This window comes from Varanus komodoensis, unplaced genomic scaffold (genome assembly GCF_004798865.1).
Source record: "Varanus komodoensis strain SLA01 unplaced genomic scaffold, ASM479886v1 scaffold9, whole genome shotgun sequence".
Taxonomy (NCBI): Eukaryota; Metazoa; Chordata; class Lepidosauria; order Squamata; family Varanidae; genus Varanus; species Varanus komodoensis.
Genome location: NW_025336598.1, coordinates 829269 through 847962, shown reverse-complemented (window position 1 = coordinate 847962; position 18694 = coordinate 829269).

Here is an 18694-nt window from a genome sequence, read left to right as displayed (position 1 = left end):
ATCCCTCAGAAGAAACGGAGTAGCCTTCATAATCAATAAAAGAGTAGGAAAAGCAGTACTGGGATACAATATCCAAAATAACAGAATGATCTCAGTTCGAATCTAAGGCAAACCATTCAACAACACAGTAGTCCAAGTCTATGCCCCAGCCACTGATGCTGAAGAGGCTGAAGTTGAGTGGTTCTATGAAGGCCTACAACACCTTCTAGAAAAAGACCAAAACATGATGTCTGTATCATCATGGGGGATTGGAATGCTAAAGTAGGAAGCCAAAAGATAACAGAAATAACAGGCAAGTTTGGCCTTGGAGTACAAAATGAAGCAGGGCACAGACTGGTGGAATTTTGTCAAGAGAATATGATGGTCATAGCAAACACTCTTTTCTAACAACCCAAGAGATGACTCTACACATGGACATCACCAGATGGTCAACAGAGAAATCAGATTGACTATGTGCTCTGCAGCCAAAGAGGGAGAAGCTCTATACAGTCAGTAAAAACAAGACCAGGAGCTGACTGTGGCTTAGATCATGAGCTTCTTGTTGCAAAATTTAGGCTTAAATTGAAGAAAGTAGGGAAAAACACTAGACCACTCATCAGGGATAAGACCTAAATCATATCCCTGACAAATATACAGTAGAGGTGACAAATAGATTTCAGGAATTAGATCTGATAGACAGAGTGCCTGAAGAACTATGGGCAGAGGTCCACATCATTGTACAAGAGATAGCAGCTAAAACCATCCCAAAGAAAAAGAAATGCAAGAAAGCAAAATGGCTTTCTGAGGAAGCTTTACAAATAGCTGAGGAAAGAAGGGAAGTGAAAGGCAAGGGAGAAAGAGAAGGATACACCCAATTGAATGCAGAATTCCAGAGAATTGCTAGAAGAGATAAGAATGCCTTCTTAAATAAACAGTGCAAAGAAATAGAAGAAAACAATAGAATAGGGAGGACCAGAGATCTCATCAAGAACATTGGAGATATGAAGGGAAAGTTTCATGCAAAGATGGGAAAGATAAAGGACCAAAATGGCAGGAACCTAACAGAGGCAGAAGAGATTGAGAAGAGGTGGCAAGATTACACAGAAGAACTATACAAGAAAGAGCTTAATGTCCCTGATAACCACAATGGGGTGGTCACTGACCTCGAGCCAGACATCCTGGAATGTGAAATCAAGTGGGCCTTAGGAAGTCTGACCAACAACAAAGCTAATGGAGGTAATAGTATTCCAGCTGAGCTATTCAAAATCCTAAAAGAAGATGCAGGAAGAGTGCTCCACTCAACATACCAGCAAATTTGGAAAACTCAACAGTGGTCACAGGATTGGAAAAGATCAGTTTACATTCCAATTGCAAACATAGAAACAGAGCGAGTCAGAAGGAGCCTCCCAGGCCATCTGGTCTGACCCCCAGCTCCAGCTGGCTCTGCTCACGACATGCCTACCTTGGACAAAGAAGGGCAATGCCAAAGAATGTTCGAACTAGCGCACCATTGCACTCATTTCACATGTTAGCAAAGTTAGGCTCAAAATCCTAGGCTCCAGCACTATGTGGACCAAGAACTACCAGAGGTACTGGCAGGATTTCGAAGAAGCACAGGAACTAGAGATCAATTGCCAACATTTGCTGGATCATGGAGAAAGCTAGGGAGTTCCAGAAAAACATCTACTTCTGCTTCATTGACTATGCTAAAGCCTTTGATTGTGTGGATTGCAACCAATTGTGGCAAGTTCTTAAAGAGATGGGAGTACCAGACCATCTTATTTGTTTCTTGAGAAACCTATATGTGGGTCAAGAAGCAACAGTGAGAACTGGGCATGAAACTGCTGAGTGTTTCAAAATTGAGAATGGAATTTGGCAAGGCCTGACTGTCGCCCTGCCTGTTTAACTTATATGCAGAACACATCATGCAAAAGGCGGGGCTAGATGAATCACAAGTTGGAATTAAAATTGCCGGGAGAAATATCAACAACCCCAGATATGCAGATGATACCACTCTCATGGCAGAAAGTGAAGAGGAACTGAAGAGCTTCTTGATGTGGGTGATGGAGGAGAGTGCAAAAGTTGGCCTGAAACTCAACATTAAGAAAACTAAGATCATGGCATCCAGTCCTCTCACTTCTTGGTAAATAGATGAGGAAGAAATGGAGGTGGTGATCGATTTTATTTTCCTGATCACTGCAGATGGGGACTGCAGCCAAGAAATTAAAAGACACTTGCTCCTGGGGAGGAAAGTTATGGCAAATCTAGACAGCATACTAAAAAGCAGAGACATCACCCTGCCAACAAAAGTGCGTATAGTCAAGGCTATGGTTTTCCCAGTTGCCATGTATGGCTGTGAAAGTTGGACTATAAAGAAGGCTGAGCGCCAAAGAATTGAGGCCTTTGAATTGTGGTGCTGGAGAAGGCCAGATCCTGAAGATGAAACTCAAATATTTTGGCCACCTAATGAGAAGGAAGGACTCAGTGGAGAAGAGCCTAATGCTGGGAACAATTGACAGCAAAAGAAGAAGGGGACAGCAGAGAATGAGGTGGCTAGATGGAGTCACTGAAGCAGTCGGCGTGAGCTTAAATCAACTCCGGGGGATGGTGGAGGACAGGGCGGCCTGGAGAAATGTCCATGGGCTCGCATTGGGTCAGACATGACTTCATGACTAACAATAGCAAGAAAAAGATAAACTGGCCCTCAGTTCTCAAGGGAAGGATCATATGGTCTTGGGTAGAGAGTCCCAGAGATAATACAATATTTTGCAGTTCTCTCTCTAAGTCTGTGGACTCTGCTATTACCTCAGAAGGGATAATCCAAACAGGGATGTTTTCCCCACACTCCCTTGCAAGACTTTGGAAAACATCATGGTGGCTTCCTCAGACAGGGAGCTCTGACTTTGGGTGAGAATGCAAATGGGGAGGGAGGGTGGGGAGGGGAAGTGCTGAGTGGGTGCTTAAAAGCATGTCTAATGAAAGAAGCAACAAAAAAGGTGGTAGAAAGCTGAAGATAGAAACATAGAAACAGAGCGAGTCAGAAGGGGTCTCCCGGGCAATCTAGTCTGACCTCCGGCACCAACCGGCTCCACTCATGATAAGATCACCTGTGTTGTTCCTTCTCCTCTGCTGGGCATCTGTCAGTGGCACCTTAGATATTCAGAGGACCCCGACATTGCAGTCATCCTTCAGAAAGTGAAGGATTCTGTAGTGGAGAAAACCAGAAAGCATCTGAAATAACGAGGCAGGGGTGCCTCATGTCTGGCCCTTCTCTGTGCAACCTTTCCTGTGCTTCATGCTTCCCCACTGGGGCCTGAATTTTCTTCCTGTTGCTATTTCCCACTATTTGGTGTCTCATACCAATAAGCTCATGATATTCAAGGTTCCTGTGAGATGCTTGTAAATTAATTTTCTTTTCAGATAGTTGTGGGTGTGGTCTAAAGTAAGCCAAGGCCTGGAAAGGTCACTTTGCTATCTGCTGGCCACACTTCAGTGGCTTAGATGGCTGTTACTCATGGTTGGGGTGACTTTGAACTAGATATTGCCTGATAACCATGCCTTGGCCAACTTGAAAATGCTGCTTACTACCAGGTGGGCTTTGCTGAGGCCAACTGCCCACTATGGAAATATCCAAAAATATCCAAGATATTATTTTTCAAATATTCTTTCCCAATTCATTATGCACAAAATATATTAATTTTGTTTAGTTTAATGGGAGCAAGTGCGAGTATTGAAACCATCAAAAACCCAATGCAAGACTAAAGAACATAGCTGCAGAAGGTATTGCATGCCAGCCAGAAGTCCATCTATTGTTGTTTCTTTGAAGGTTTCTTGATAGCTGAAGGGACATAAGCATTTTACTGTGTCCCTATCTTGCCTTTATAATCTCTTTTCCATTATCTGACAATAACACACTTTACCCTAGCCACAAGTGTGCTTGTGGTCTCTGCACTCAAAAAAGAAGCACTGCCACTGGTAGAACCCAATATCAGGGCCAAACTAGACAAGACACTGAACACCACAATCAAATTCCCCATCTCCTTTTCACTCTTTTAAAGCAAGTGTATGTGTGAGAAAGAGACGAAGGGTTAGGGGTCCAGCTTGATGGACTACAGCACTGGGGTAGAAAAACTGAAACCTTTTTCCCCAGTTTATTTTCCTGATTCCAGTTGCTACCTCCACCCACCTCATCAGAAGATCTTACTTTCCCCAATAAGAAAACTATATATATATTCTTGTTTTGATTGTTTTTGAGGAATTTTAAGCATTTTATTGGCATAAGATGCCATCTTCTTCCAAACAAATGACAGGAATGACATATTGAGAGGAATGACAGGTGTCACTGTTTTTGGAGGCATTTTGATTTGCATTTTCAACATCAGAATCATGAGCCACACTTTATAACCACTCCAAGCTGCTATAACCTGTAAAAGAAATGGGGGCACTATTTTTTTCTAAATACTATTGCACAGCAGTTTAAAAATCAGTACATGAACATAAAATAGGGTGGAATGGACCTTTTATCAGTCTTGTGCAGAATCAACACAGACTAATAAGCCCATCTCTATTCATAATATTTGGATTCAAGATGTAAAGAATAAAAGGTCAGGATGTAAAAGTTCAGTGCAAATTGGATGTCATTTCTCCAAGGTGATCTCTTTTAAATCTGAATGAAAAGATTGAAGCTGACTAAGCTTCATTGTAGCACATGCACAAAAGTGGCATATTTAATGTGCACCACCAAGTCTCACTAAAACACTTGTGATTACAGTGATCAAACCACTTAACTATGTAGTCTTTTGTTTGGGCCGTCTCTATTTGAGCTAGTTCTGCAATGTTTCCTGGATGTGTTGATGTGAGGAGTGTCATTTGAATCCTTGAGTTCTCAGGGAGCAATATGCACCAATATTATGAGCTTGGCAACAACTTTCACACAAAGCTGAGCTTTTCGGCCAGAGTTCTCCATTGTTAGGCTTCATGTTAGCTGTAGATGAAAACCAAGAGACTAAATGTCCAGGGTGGGGAAAAGGATTCTGCCCACACCATTTCCTGAAAGCTTCATTTCCATTTTCTAATTTTTAAATTATTTTGCCAGCTACATAGTCCCACATGTTACAGTTGTAGTGCAGGTATTCTTGTGAGGCAAGACCTTTTGTTCCAAAGTGGCAAACAGCAGCAAGGTTATCCTTCTGGAGGAATGACCCATCATTTTGTGAAACTGGAATGGTATGTGTGTTTGTCTGGCTTCAAAATACAAGAAAAGGGCATGGTGATGGTCAAACAGTGGTATCTGGTTTGGTATGCCCTGACCACTGAACTGTTTCAGACATCATGACCACTCATGAATTGTTTAATCTATAGGTAGCTGTAAATGAATGAGAATAAGAATGTGTGCTGCCACCCTGCCTGCCTGCCCAATCCCCTGAACTGAAAAGCCCTGAGCTCTCCAGAACTGTGGATTGTTAGGAGAGGAACAAGCCAAACCTCTGACTTTTAACTGCTGTTTCTTCCCCTTGGGTTAAAGTCTGAGTTGTTCTGCTCTCAACAACCATAATTCTACAGTAGAATGTCATGCATGTCATGCCAAATGACCCAGGAATGGAGGCTGCCATATTGTTTGGCTCAAGGGGACCAGGCCACACTTGCTTGTTTCTGCTTATTCAGAACAGTTCAATCTGTGGGATCAAAATGCCTAGCTACTTCATGGGGTTTTAGTTGGGAGGATAAAATGGAGTGAAGAAGGGTTATGGAAGCCATCTAAATCAGTTCAGGAGAAAAGGATCATCTTGAAGTTGTTGTAGATCACAAGCTGCATATGAGCCAACAACAAGATGGGACTGCAAAAAGAAAGAGAGAGAGAGAGAGAGAGAGAGAGAGAGAGAGAGAGAGAGAGAGAGAGAGGAAAATTCTATATTGGACTGCATTAATAGAGGTATTAATTCCCCTCCATTCAGCACTATTTAACCTTCAGTATTGTGTCCAGTTCTGGGCACCACAGTTTAAGAAAGAAGACAAGCTAGATAGGGTTCAGAGGAGGGCAGCAAAGATGTTCAGGAGTCTGGAAATAATGCTATGGGAAGAGATTGAAAGAGCTGGGCATGTTTAGTCAGGAGAAGAGAAGACTGTGGGGAGATATGATAGCACTCTTCAAGTACCAGAAAGGTTGTTGCACAAAGGAAGGCCAGGGTCTCTTCTCAGTCATCACAGAATGTAGGACGTGGAATAATGGGCTTAAGTTACAGGAAGCCAGATTCCAGCTAACATAGCAATGGAACCAACTCCCTAGGATTGTGGGCTCTCCCCATCTGGGGGCATTCAAGTGGCAGTTGGACAGCCATCTGTCAGGGATGCTTTTACTGCTTTTTTTCTGCACTGAGCAGGGGATCAGACTCAATGGGCTATTTTAGGTCCCTTCCAATTCTACTACAGGCATACCTCAAAGATATTGTGAGTTCGGATCCAGACCACTGTGATAAGTCAAATGTAGCAATAATTCAGTTCACATATACTTATACTATTGGCTGACTGTTTGGCACAAGAGGCTTAGCTTTCAGCCTATCTCAGAGTTTGACTTACCTTCCACACCAAGTTTAATCATTTTTAGCTTCCTCCGGAATGCTTAGGGGCCTTTTTGGGCTATTATGGCAACTGGTCTGATTTGTCTACATGTTGTATCTCAGGAAATAGAAGGGCCTAAGGAGAAGGAGAAACATGGAGGAATGGCCAGTCAGTGGAGCAGTGCCACAACAAAGATCTAAGATCCACAATAAAGAGCCACAACAAATATACAGTACAATAATTGAAATATGGTACAGAATTGCAAGAATTACATTACCAAAACATGAGAAAGAGACATAAGGTGAGTGACTGCTGCTGGAAAAATGGTGGTAATAGAAGTGTGTGCTTGACACAGGGTTGTGTCTCAGAAGTGCAATGACTGCAAAGCACAATAAAATGAGGTATACCTGTATTGTATGATTCTATAAAATTACACATGAAAATCAACATTAAATTTCAAGTGAAAAGAAAAACAGCAAAGTTCATAATCTGATATGGTCACAAGTATGGATGAGCTTCAGTATAGACTCTGGAGAACTTTCATGAGCTCTTGTTTTGCTGATCCACTCACCCCTACATACTTCACTTGATGGGGCAACCTCAGAAGATGATCTTAAGATTAAGGATCTTAACTCCATTCTTAACAAAGAGACTGCTGAAACTGCAGTTTCCTTGGACCCAAGCCATGAATGGCATGAAAGTCCAAACAAGTGCTTTGAACTGAGCACAGAAATAGGCTGGAAGTCACTGAAGTTGGCAAAACACCAGTATGATATGTTCATATTGCCAGTTCCAGTTCCCATTCTTGCAGCTGCAAGTTTCTGGACTGTCTTCAAAGGCAGCCCTCCATAGAACACATTGCAGTACTCTGAGCAGAACATCATGAATAACTGAAGCCAAGCTTTCTCTACCCAATTAACTGGTGCACCAGGAGCACCCTTGGACAATGTATCTGATAATTTAGCAGGGTTGCAGCCCCGCTTTTGAACAAGCTGAACCCTATTCACTCAATGCAATTGATGGAATCACAACAGTTCTTTCCCTGCCTGCCTCTTTGCATTGGCAGATGCACTGGGAGTTCTCAAACATACCATTAGTCCTGCATACATCATCATACTGGGGCCACTGGCTTTATGAAATGGCACTATGGCCAGGAGATCCAAACAAATAATTAATGCAACCCAAGTCTTGAAATTATTATTTTAAGCACTTCACCACCAAATTACCCCTTAAAAGGGCCCTTTCTTTAGTTAAGGTGCACTCCGATGATTCAGAGGGGAGGGGAAGAGCTCTATTTATGTGGAGCTAGACTTCTGCTTTTATTTGTAGATGTGATGGCCAGAGGTGCTTGTATGTGTGTGGGGCAGCAAGTTAGTAAACATCAGCTGCTTTCTCAGATGTCTACTCATGAATCAGAGACCTGTTGTGCCCACGCATGACTAAAAGCCAATCTAAGTCCTTGGAATTGAATATGTGCTAAGAAAGCTTCTCTGAGTCAATGGCAATTTTATAGACTTAGTGTTGTGTGGTCCAGGCTCAGAGAACATTAGGCACAGAGTTGTCTTACTGGAACGGGTGTAGTTGTTAGGTGTGATTTACAGGGCTTAACGTTTGGTGAGAATGAAGTCATATGGTGCATTGGGGTTGCCCTGCAAGTGAAGCCAATTACACATTGCCATCTTTATCCTAGAGGGAGAGGGGGAACTGAGCTGGGGAAGAAAAACCAGGTGCAGAAGCACATAAAATAGGACAAGAGGGAATTTGTACAATGTGTGGTGAAGGCTCCCAGTGCTTCCCCCACCCTGCCATCTCAATGTAATTGAATTTCATTCAGTAAAGCTCAGCACCATGTCTGGAGGCAAAGAGCATACCTGTTATCCTTACCAGTTCTATTTTTATATCTGAAGCACATCATTGTAGGGAATACAGATGGGCAATAAGTACAAAGTTATTGTATAATTTTTCAAATTTTATGATTACCTTCCTTATTTCCTCTTAACATAATGGCCTCTCTGTGGTGCTTGCAGGCTATTCATTGCATCTTTCTCAATATATATATATATTATTACCACTTCATCAGATTCTAATTTATTGGACACATTCTGAAAAGTAGTAGGTAAACAACCCTACAGAACGAAACCAATATATAAGACCATGGAAGACTTTTGGAGATGACTTGGTGAATGCAAACATGTGGGATATTTTCTACGTTCTCTCCCTGCACACACTTGGCAAGAAGAAAGATTACCATGAGGGTGGGATTGGATAGAAGTACAGTAGAACCTCTATTATCCAGATGCCTTGAAATCCATGACATGTATTTGCCCTAGCAGAGCTTCTAAGATATAGTTGGGACATAAAGCATGTCCAGTACCTGGAAGGGTCCAGGTTTGGGAGGTCTGGATAAATTAGTGTTTCTTGTAAAATTGAAAGCCACCCACCAATCTTTGGAATATGGTGCTTATGTATGATGGGATGTCAAGAGAAGGAAATTAGTTTTGTGCTATTTCCATGGATAAAACCTCACTCAGAAAAGAAGCCAGACCTCCCGTAGGTAATGTTTTGTTGCAGAATAGACTGTTGTGTTTTATGGAATCCTCAAGGAACTTCTTATAAACAACAACAAGAAGAACAACAAAGAATTATAATTACCCAAATCCTTGTTAGTTTAAGACAACTCTAGACTAGACTAAGACTAGAACTCAAGTGCCACAAAGCCAGGATATTAGAAGATAAGTCTGCTGAGGATGTGTCCCGAAATGAGTAATGGTATTGTACTAATTCACAAACTGGGCTTGCTTAAAAGCAAAAAAAAAAAAAAAGTATGGTTTAAATCATGCGAAGATTCCCTAGCAATACTGTAGGGCTCAGATGATTCATAAGGCAATACAAGGCCACTTGCCCTGGTCTTAGGCATGCCCTATCGGTTTAAACAAGTTGGAAGCAAGAACAATTTGAAGGCATAGCTGTTAGCCTTCTGTTTCCTAGCTTTGTGGAATTTGGGCCTTACCTCTGGTCTTATGCCATTTAATAGCTAGTCTTAACTCTGACCTTGCATAAGTTAAAACCTATTCATTTTAGAAAAATCAACAATGCATACCACTGTCTTTGTTGCTATTGCAATCTCTGCTATACACACACCATTCTCTGCTTCATTTCCTCTTGCATTTCATCATGACTGTGCTAAATACAGTGATGCTGAAGTTTGGTGAATATGAGGTGCCAGTGTTATCCTTGAGTTGGATTCATGGATTGTGCCCTGTTAGCCACAGTTGTGACTTGTGCTTCCATAGTTAAATGACCCTTTGGAAACATGATGCTCTGTGTGATAGAAATTTTGCAGTCTGCTTGCTGCTGCTCTGCCCACAGGCATGGTTGTTTCCCAGACTCTGCATAGCAACAAATTGCATGACAGCTGCTGATGCCTCCCCCCACTTCTTGGTAGTATTGTCCCTCTTGCTCCACATGCTTCTTTGTTACTTCTAATGAAGGTTTCTCCTCACCTTTGTGTGCCAGCAGCATGTTATCTGCACCCTGGCCTTGAATAATTTTTTTATCCCTCTAACTTGAGCTATGGCTTTTAGTCTTCATCTGTTTTCACATTCAGTGCAACTGAGAAAATATTTTAGATTGGAGAAAACTGAAATTATGGTTGCTTTTGACTATTCAGGATGTACAAGCAGTTCACAGAGTGCTGTCTTTACAGTGGTTTGCATTTGTGTCCAGCATAGTACTGTCAGTAGCCTCCTTCTGTGACATCAGTTCCTACCATCCACAGAGTCAGTTACCAGCCCATGAAAATCTCCCAGTCTCCAATGACTCCTCCTCCCTGACTCCTACAATTTTTTTTACCATATTGGGTGCAATCAGCCCCACCTATTTTCATTTTGAACTGAGGAGAGAGGCCAGGCCAGCAGCAATGTGATTTGAACCTATCGAGGACTTGGACACAGTCTGGAGTACCTTCCCATGAGTGATGCAACTAGAACTGCAGCTGTCAGTGAAAGGAGTGGAGGTCTGTTCAAAGGAGTTAGTCAATATCCATCCAGTTCCACCTGGATTCCTGGAAGAGGGACAACAGCAGCTTTCACAACACAGGGTCAGCATGCATGTGCTTATAATTTGGTATGAGTATGTGGCTGACACCAGAAAACACTTAGTGTACCTGGAAAGCAAGCTTCTCCTCAAGCTGAACCAAGTGAGGATAAGAACTGGGTCATCATCCCCAGCCCACTACCTGGAATGCCTCTTCTCTGAGCCCATCAACTCCACCTTCACTGGTTTCCTAAGAAAAGAGGGCAGTGGGCAAGAAAGAGAGGATACAGCCTGCCCTGTGCCACCAGGAGAGCATCCTAGGGCAGCACCCACGGAACTTAGAAGATCTACAAGAGACCCTGCAAGAAAGGCAACTCCACTAACTAATGTTGAATTGGTAGCATATTTACATAAGAAGCATAAAACCAACCAGGTTGAACTAGCCAGGGCCTTGGTCAGCATCACTGAGAGTACAACTATTCAGGGAAATGAATGAGCACAGAAACAAAAGAAAGGTGAGCAAGAGTTTAAAGGCACTGTGGTCATTTAAACCATGGCCAACAACGTTCATGAATCAGGTGAGTCAGTGCAGGAAGGCTTGCATGAAGGGATGGATGGCAGCTTCACACTGCATCTTCAAGTGGTCAATGAATGCTCACACTGCTGCCACTGACAGGCAGACACATGTGCTCTGGAATGCTTTCATGGCCCTGCAAGTAGCAAAACAAGGCCACCCTGTGTAGGCTCCATATTTGCGCTACCCATATGCTACAGGAACTTGCACATCACAAATCCTGCCTCTGTCCCTCCTCTTCCACCTTACCTGCTTTGTCTTTGAGCTGGGCCCACAGGGGATCCATCTGTGCATCCCTACCACACCTTCCACCTACATGAAATCCATTGAAAGAACTGAAGCAGCCACCTCTGAGGCCTCCACAGAGTAGGGAATAGTCACCAGCAAGCACGCATATGCTTCAGGCATATAGATCCATTTGGGAAAGGTGCCAGCACCCAGTAATTTCCATTGCAATGGGATGCTTGTAATGCAAGAGACACATAACAGGGGGCAGCTGGGATAGTGCACCCTCATTTCTGGAAAGCAATGGACTAGTACATGAGGCATAGTCATGCAATGACATTTAGGGCTGCCTGCCACCACCAGTGCATTTAGCACTCAAGGGGCAAAGAGAAGGCTTGATAAACACCTTGTTTCCAGCAGTTGTGGTTGGATTGTCCACATTCTGCAGAACATATAAATGAGTGCCTCCAAGAAATGTGTCCATGAAATGTATTGGTGCCACAGCCCTATGATAAGCTGCCAAACTGGTTCCTTGAACTTCCCTTAGCAAAGTTCCTCTGGTTCCTGTGTCAAGTCCTCCCCAATTTGATTGGGATAACCACACCTAGATGTCTGCACAAGAGAAACCTTCAGTAATCTCACCCTGTTGTGCCTCAAGCTCTCATACTTCCAGGGGACCTTACTTACTTACTTATTTACTTATTTAAACTTGCTTCTGGCACCTTTGTTGGAAGAAAAAGACATGCCACACTTCCTTTTTCAGTGAAATATACCTCCTTTGGAAATCTCTGCCCAGGACGGGGAACAAAGGAGGGAGAGGGAGTTTTATATGCTGTCTCTGAGATGGCAGTTCCTATGGTTCAGCCACCTGTACATCTTAAAATTAAATACATTGGCTAGTGATGGTGCTTGGCCTACAGATACCCTCAGCCAGGTCATCCGCATGACACTTCCAGGATTAATTGACCTGGCTTTTCATCTGGGCAGCGACCTGCAGCTTTTTACAACAGTGAGGTTTCTGTCTCCTGGATGCAGGTAAAATGGAGTCGTATGGTCTAGCTGAGTGGGTCAGTTCAGTTGGTGGGCCACCATAACAATGCTGCACAAACTGGCTTTCAGCTTTGGGCTTTCATGGGAGGTGGTTGAAGCCCCACTGGTGAGGGTGTTCAAGGACAGGCTGGACATGCACATGGTAGGCATGTCATGAGTGGAGCTGGCTGGAGCCGGCGGTCAGACTAGATGACCTGGGAGGTCCCTTCTGATTTGCTCTGTTTCTGTGTTTGGCATTGACAAATCTGTTCTGTGTAATATATTCTGGAAGGCGGTATGCATTCAGAACAATCTGTACCATGGAGACATCATAAAAGTGGAGGACAATAGGAAGAACGTGAAACAGTTCCATGAACTGGATTTCCCTCAGCAATGGAGGCACTAGATTTCATGCATGTATGCAGTCCCTCACATCAGTGGGAGCAATCCTACAATTGCAAATGCTTCCACAGCATGGTCATTTGGTGCATGGAGATGGTAGAGCCATGGCATGGTTATAGTCAGACAAACAGGTCCTGCCAGACAAACCTTGTGGAATTCTATGACAAGGTTTCGAGATGGCTAGATGGAGGGGATGCAGTGAATGTGGTATACCTGGACTTCAGCAAGGCCTTTGACAAAGTGCCCCATGATATCCTGGTTGAGAAACTGAGGAGTTTTGGGATACACCAAAGCACTCTTCGATAGATTGGAGCATGGTTGACTGACTGAAAGCACAGGGTAACCATTAGTGGGGAATCATTGGGATGGCAGCCAATGACAAGAGGGGTACCCCAGGGCTCTGTCCTGGGGCCAATCCTATTTAATCTTTTCATCAATGACACGGAAGAAGGGGTGAACAGTCTGCTGATCAAATTCGCAGATGATACTAAAACTGGGGCAGTGGCCACAACTGAGGAGCAGGTACCCCAGATCCAAAAGGATCTGGACAGACTATGGAAGTGGGCAGGAGACAACAGGATGGCGTTCAAGGGGATAAGTGCAAGGTCTTGCACTTGGGGCATAGGAATAGGTGTCATAAGTACAGGTTAGGTGACAAGTGGCTGGAGAGCAGCACTTGTGAAAGGGACCTCGGGGTACTGGTTGACTGCAGGCTAAACATGAGTCAGCAGTGCGATGCGGTGGTCAAGAGGGCGAATGCCACCCTTGGTGTCATAGCCAGAAGTGTGGCTTCTAGATTGAGAGAGGCATTACTACCACTCTATACAACTCTGGTGCACCCGCAACTGGAGTATTGTGCTCAGTTTTGGGCCCCTCATTACAGAAAGGATATAGCCAAGTTGGAGTCAGTGCAGCGTAGGGCCACAAGGTTGGTGACCGGTTTGCAGGGGATTGGGTATGAGGTGAGACTGAGGGAACTGGGTCACTTCAGCCTGGAGAAGAGGAGACTCAGAGGGGATATGTTGGCGACATAAGGTAAGTGAGAGGATGTCACACGGAGATGGGTAAGAGACCTGTTCTCCCCTGCAGAGGAAGGCAGGTTGCGCTCCAGTGGAGTGAAGCTCAGGGAACCAAGGTTCCATTTGGATGCCAGGAAGTACTTCCTGACAGTTAGGACCCCGAGGGTGTGGAATGGGCTTCCACGAGTGGTGGTTGAGGCCCCATCGGTGAGGGTGTTCAAAGATAGGCTGGACATGTCGTGAGCAGAGCTGGCTTGAGCCTGGGGTCAGCCGAAATGACCCAGGAGGACCCTTCTGACTCACTCTGTTTCTATGTTTCTATAGTCTGGAATACATCTTGGGAGAGAAGCCAGCAGATTCTTCACCAGCCCACCCACTATGGTAAACTTCCTCCCTCAGGTACCCCTCATCCTCAGAGGCCAAGCCTTTACCTTTGTCAGAATCTGAGCAGTTTCAGGGCTCCTTCTGCTGGCCAAGCATCAGAATAACAGCACTGGTTATTGCAGATTTTATCTCATAGTCTACTGCTGCTGCCAGGGCCCTCATCACCGGGGGGGGGGGGCAGAGGGGTGGGGTGGGAGAGCTATTTAAGAACTGTCACTTCCCTCCAGAAGCTGCCTAAGCAACACTGATCTCCAGTGTACTGAGTCTCTTGCTGTGTTCAGCTCCTGCTCCCCACTGCAAGATACTCATTCCTTTGTGCTGTCTCCTTGGCTCTTGACTTTTGACTCATGTTTGACTACTCCCTGGTTTCTTGGACTGTGCTACAATGGACTCCTGGTATGACTTTGGCCTATCTGATTCTGTAGTTTAGACTTGTGACTTGGACTGGTACAGTAGTCCTTGGCTCACAAACTTAATCCATTCCAAGACTCTGGTTGTGACCCAAATTGGCACACTGTGGGGTGGGGGGGGGGGGGAGACAGGCATGATCAGTGGGGAGACAGGCACGATCTTGGGTGCACTGGGGCAGGGAGACAGGTGCACTCACGATCAGCACCCGATTCAGAGTTCGCGACCTGTGGCAAATTTTTTATGAAATTTCTGTTTGCGAACCAATTTGGCTGTGAACTGAGGCATTCATGAGCCAAGGTACCACTGTAATTGGATTCTGGCTTGCCTTTCTTCCTGGGTCCTGGTGCATAATCCATTACCGAGTCACCCACAACCTGGCCCCTTGGAACTCTTCAGCCCTGGCTAGTACCCTAGAAGGCTCCAAGAACTGTGACACAGAACTTCATGGCCACCAGAGCTGTGCCAGACAGGCTATAGAGCATGATCTGAACAGGTTAAAGGCATAGTGGAGGTCCCTGAAAGGACTTCAACTTCAAGGAAGACCTCATTCCAGGTGTGGTGACTACCTGTTGTATCCTGTGCAACACCAGTGAATCAAAGGAGAATGTGTTCCTTCAGGCAACCCCAACCTACATGGACCATAGACTGAGAATGATGCCATTCCCCTCAATGTCTGGTTGAATGAATCCTTCCTGACACCAAATATGAGCACCAAAACAATAAGGACACTAGGAATGCCTACTCAGCAATATCTGAGTGGACCTGGAACCATTACCCAATCATGAATAATGACTGAGATTAAAGGCACGTGGTTGCAATACCACCTTTCCTTTGACAGAGAGACATACATTTTGTTCCCTGTCTCCCACCCCTCCTCCAGCCCTATCAGCTTCTACCTCATAAATGTGAGTAAGAAATGTAGAGCAATGCCATGCTCCTTGCTATAATCTCCCCATAGAATCTACCACTTTTATAAACTCCACCCTTTTTTTTAAATTCCCCATTAAAGATCTTATTTGAAGTAGTAGCCTACCCTTTAGTGGCTTTTGTGCAGGAGTTCAGAGGCTGCTACGTGGAGAGGAGTGGGGCAGGTGGGGAAGTATTTGAGCCAAAGCATCTTCTTTGATGGAGGAGAAAGGGAGACAAGAGAAGGCAGGCAGCAGCCATTGCAACATAGATGGCAAGCCAGGGGAAATTGTGCCATTCCTATTACTGGGCAAGCAGCAGGCATGGGGTAGTGGGGACAGTAGCTAAGCCAGGTAAAATGCCAGATGGGAGGAAAGCCAGCAAATGCCTTTCTGACTGCACAGTGGGCCAATCAGAAAAAGGCTGCTGATGTAGTGAGGGTGCAAAGCATTGAGGGACTCTGATCCTGCTGCAGAGATGGCTGGGAAATGTGCTTCTGCCAGCTGGAGGACTGAGGAGCAAGGAGCAGAGCAGACCTAAGAAAAGCCTGATCATCTCAGTGCTGATCCTGCAAACAACCCATGGCAGGTAGCTTAAAATCCTTTATGAGTTAGTGTGGCTAACAATAATTAAAATAGAGATTAAAACTCAGTTAAAACATAAAATATCAATTAAAAACACAAATTAAAGAAATGAACCATTCCCAACCAGTACAGAGAGAGTAAGCAAGCTTGCTTCAGCACCAGTGTAGAGGATTGGGAGATGATGTGACCAAAGAAGCTTGAGTGTTGAACATTAATAGTTTTAAGATGAAGAACAAAAATAAAATAAAATAAAATAAAATAAAATGGAGCTGCTCTAAATTTTTGAGTTCAGAAGAAAAAGAACTCAATTCCTGTTTGGTTACCAAAAATTAGAAAAATGTGATAGACACAAACTCCCTTCAGGTTTCTGCCCTTTGGTCTCATAAAACCAGAACAGAAATGACTTCATACTAAGAAAGGGTATACCTCTGCCTTAAGAAAGAAAGGGTTTGTTGCAGCAGGGGATGGGAAAGCTGAATGGAAGCTAAGCCATTGTTAGGGAACTTAGAGCCTTTGCTCTTCAGGTTAAATGTGGATTTAGATGGAGAAACTTGCCAATAGGACTACTCCTTAGGGCTTCCCATCAGATTTAAACATTCCGCATTCAACCTGAGATAGATTAATGATTACATCCTAGTGTTTCATGGTCTCTGCAGGACCAGTTCAGCCTTTGGACCCTCAACTGCCATGTAGGGTGATCACAGTCCCATACAAACCACTGAGTTTTAGGATGGCTGGCACCTTGTGCTGGAACCTGGCACTATGCTCAGTGGGGCACTTTGCAAGAGCTTTGTCTGTGCTTTGTTCCTGGCTGTGGAAGGCAGAAGGACCTACCTGGGGCAAGCAAGGCAAGAAAGCAGGGGGGTTTGGCCCCACAGAATCTGGCTAGGAAGCAGTCACAAGGAATGATATTAAAGGCAGCCAGACTTCTGGTCATTCACCAAGCTGAGACCTACCAGCATAAGGGATCGCTAAGCAGAAAGAAGGAACATCAACTGTCCAGACTCTGAGGCACTTACAGCACTCAGTTCAGAGGGAGCAAAGCTCATGATAGCTCAGAGACTGCTCACAGAATGGGCTGATACAAGGGGAACTGCAGTTTGGTTTTGACAACCAAGCAGATGGCTCGGGGAGCTTCTCTTTCCCCATGATTAATCATACTCTAGCGGACTAGCCAGGGTAGAGTAGCAGAAAGTGTTGCCAAGGGTGCTCCACGAACGCTTGACCTGACTGAGATGTGAATCTTCAGGAGTGAACCACTTTTGGTCCACTCTTTAATCTAATCAAGATTAGATCTTTTAATCTAATCAAGCAGGGGGCAAGTACACTCCTTGATGGTGGTTCCAGAGTCCTTAATCACATTCCTAGAAGCTTCCCAAACTGTGGCTCTCAAAACTTAGGTGGACTCTTAAGCCAAGAGGATTGTGCAATGCCAATTGAATCCAGTCTCAAAGAGCTTACATGTCAGCAGCACCTGTGTGTGATCCCTTGTTATCCTTGTCTCTCTATTATGCATATTTCTCATGCTTCCCATCTAGATTCTGACTTGTTGTACCTGTCATTTCTTTATTTTCCTTGTCGCTTTCTGCTGTTAAAATTCAATTGTATATTTGGGCACAGAGAGCTATTTTGCTTACATTACTCTGCAGAAAGCCATGCACATTGATGGTGCTTTTTAATGATAAATACTAGTAGTCACAATAAAGTATGAGCACACTAATAAAACCTCCTTTCAAGCATCTAAAGCATGGGTCCTCAAACTATGGCCTGCGAGCCGGATCTGAACCGCCATGCCCATTTATCCAGCCTGCCTCAGAGGTTTTGGACTCGCTCAGAGAAAACAATCTCCAAGCAAGTCCAAAACCTCTGAGCCGGTGCAGGCATTCTCAGAAACTGAGCAGAGAGAGCCAGCGCATGTCCACATTGTAACAGCTCAACTGCCTGTGTGTCTTGGATTCCAACCGCCCCCCCCCCACCATTGCACACATATACAGGAATATGGAGCGGGAAACAGAAGAGAGGTGGGCGGAAGAGAGAGAGAGAGATGAAGATGATGACGGCAAAGGTGAAGATGAAGAAACTAAAATAGGATTGAAAGTTAGTAAAATATAACTTTTAAAATCTATTTTTAATTATGCGAGCCCGGGGTTGGCCAGCTGTGTGGCCTTCTCTGAGCAAGCAAGGCACCACCTTGCCGAGCCATGGGGCAGCCAGCCGCACTGTCTTCTCCGCATGAGCAAGCTGCCACCTTGCTGTGCCCATGCCTGCCTTGCCATGCCCATGCCTGCTGCGCCCGCTGCCGCCTTGCCGTGTGTGTGCCTGACAAGCCTGTGCCCACTATGCCCACCACTGCCTCGCCGCACACAGGCCCGGCCAGCCCATGCCTGTTGCCACCTTTCAACTGCCCCCCTGTTGAAAAAGATTGAGGACCCCTGATCTAAAGTTTCATTTTCCTCAATCTGAAATAGGAAACATGGGGTGAGGAGGGCAAATGTTTGCAGCTCTATTAGACCTGCCACTTTGAATCTCCCCAAATAGTGACTTCTTTATTCATATTTCACAAATCAGACTTTCCTTTTAGTTTCCAG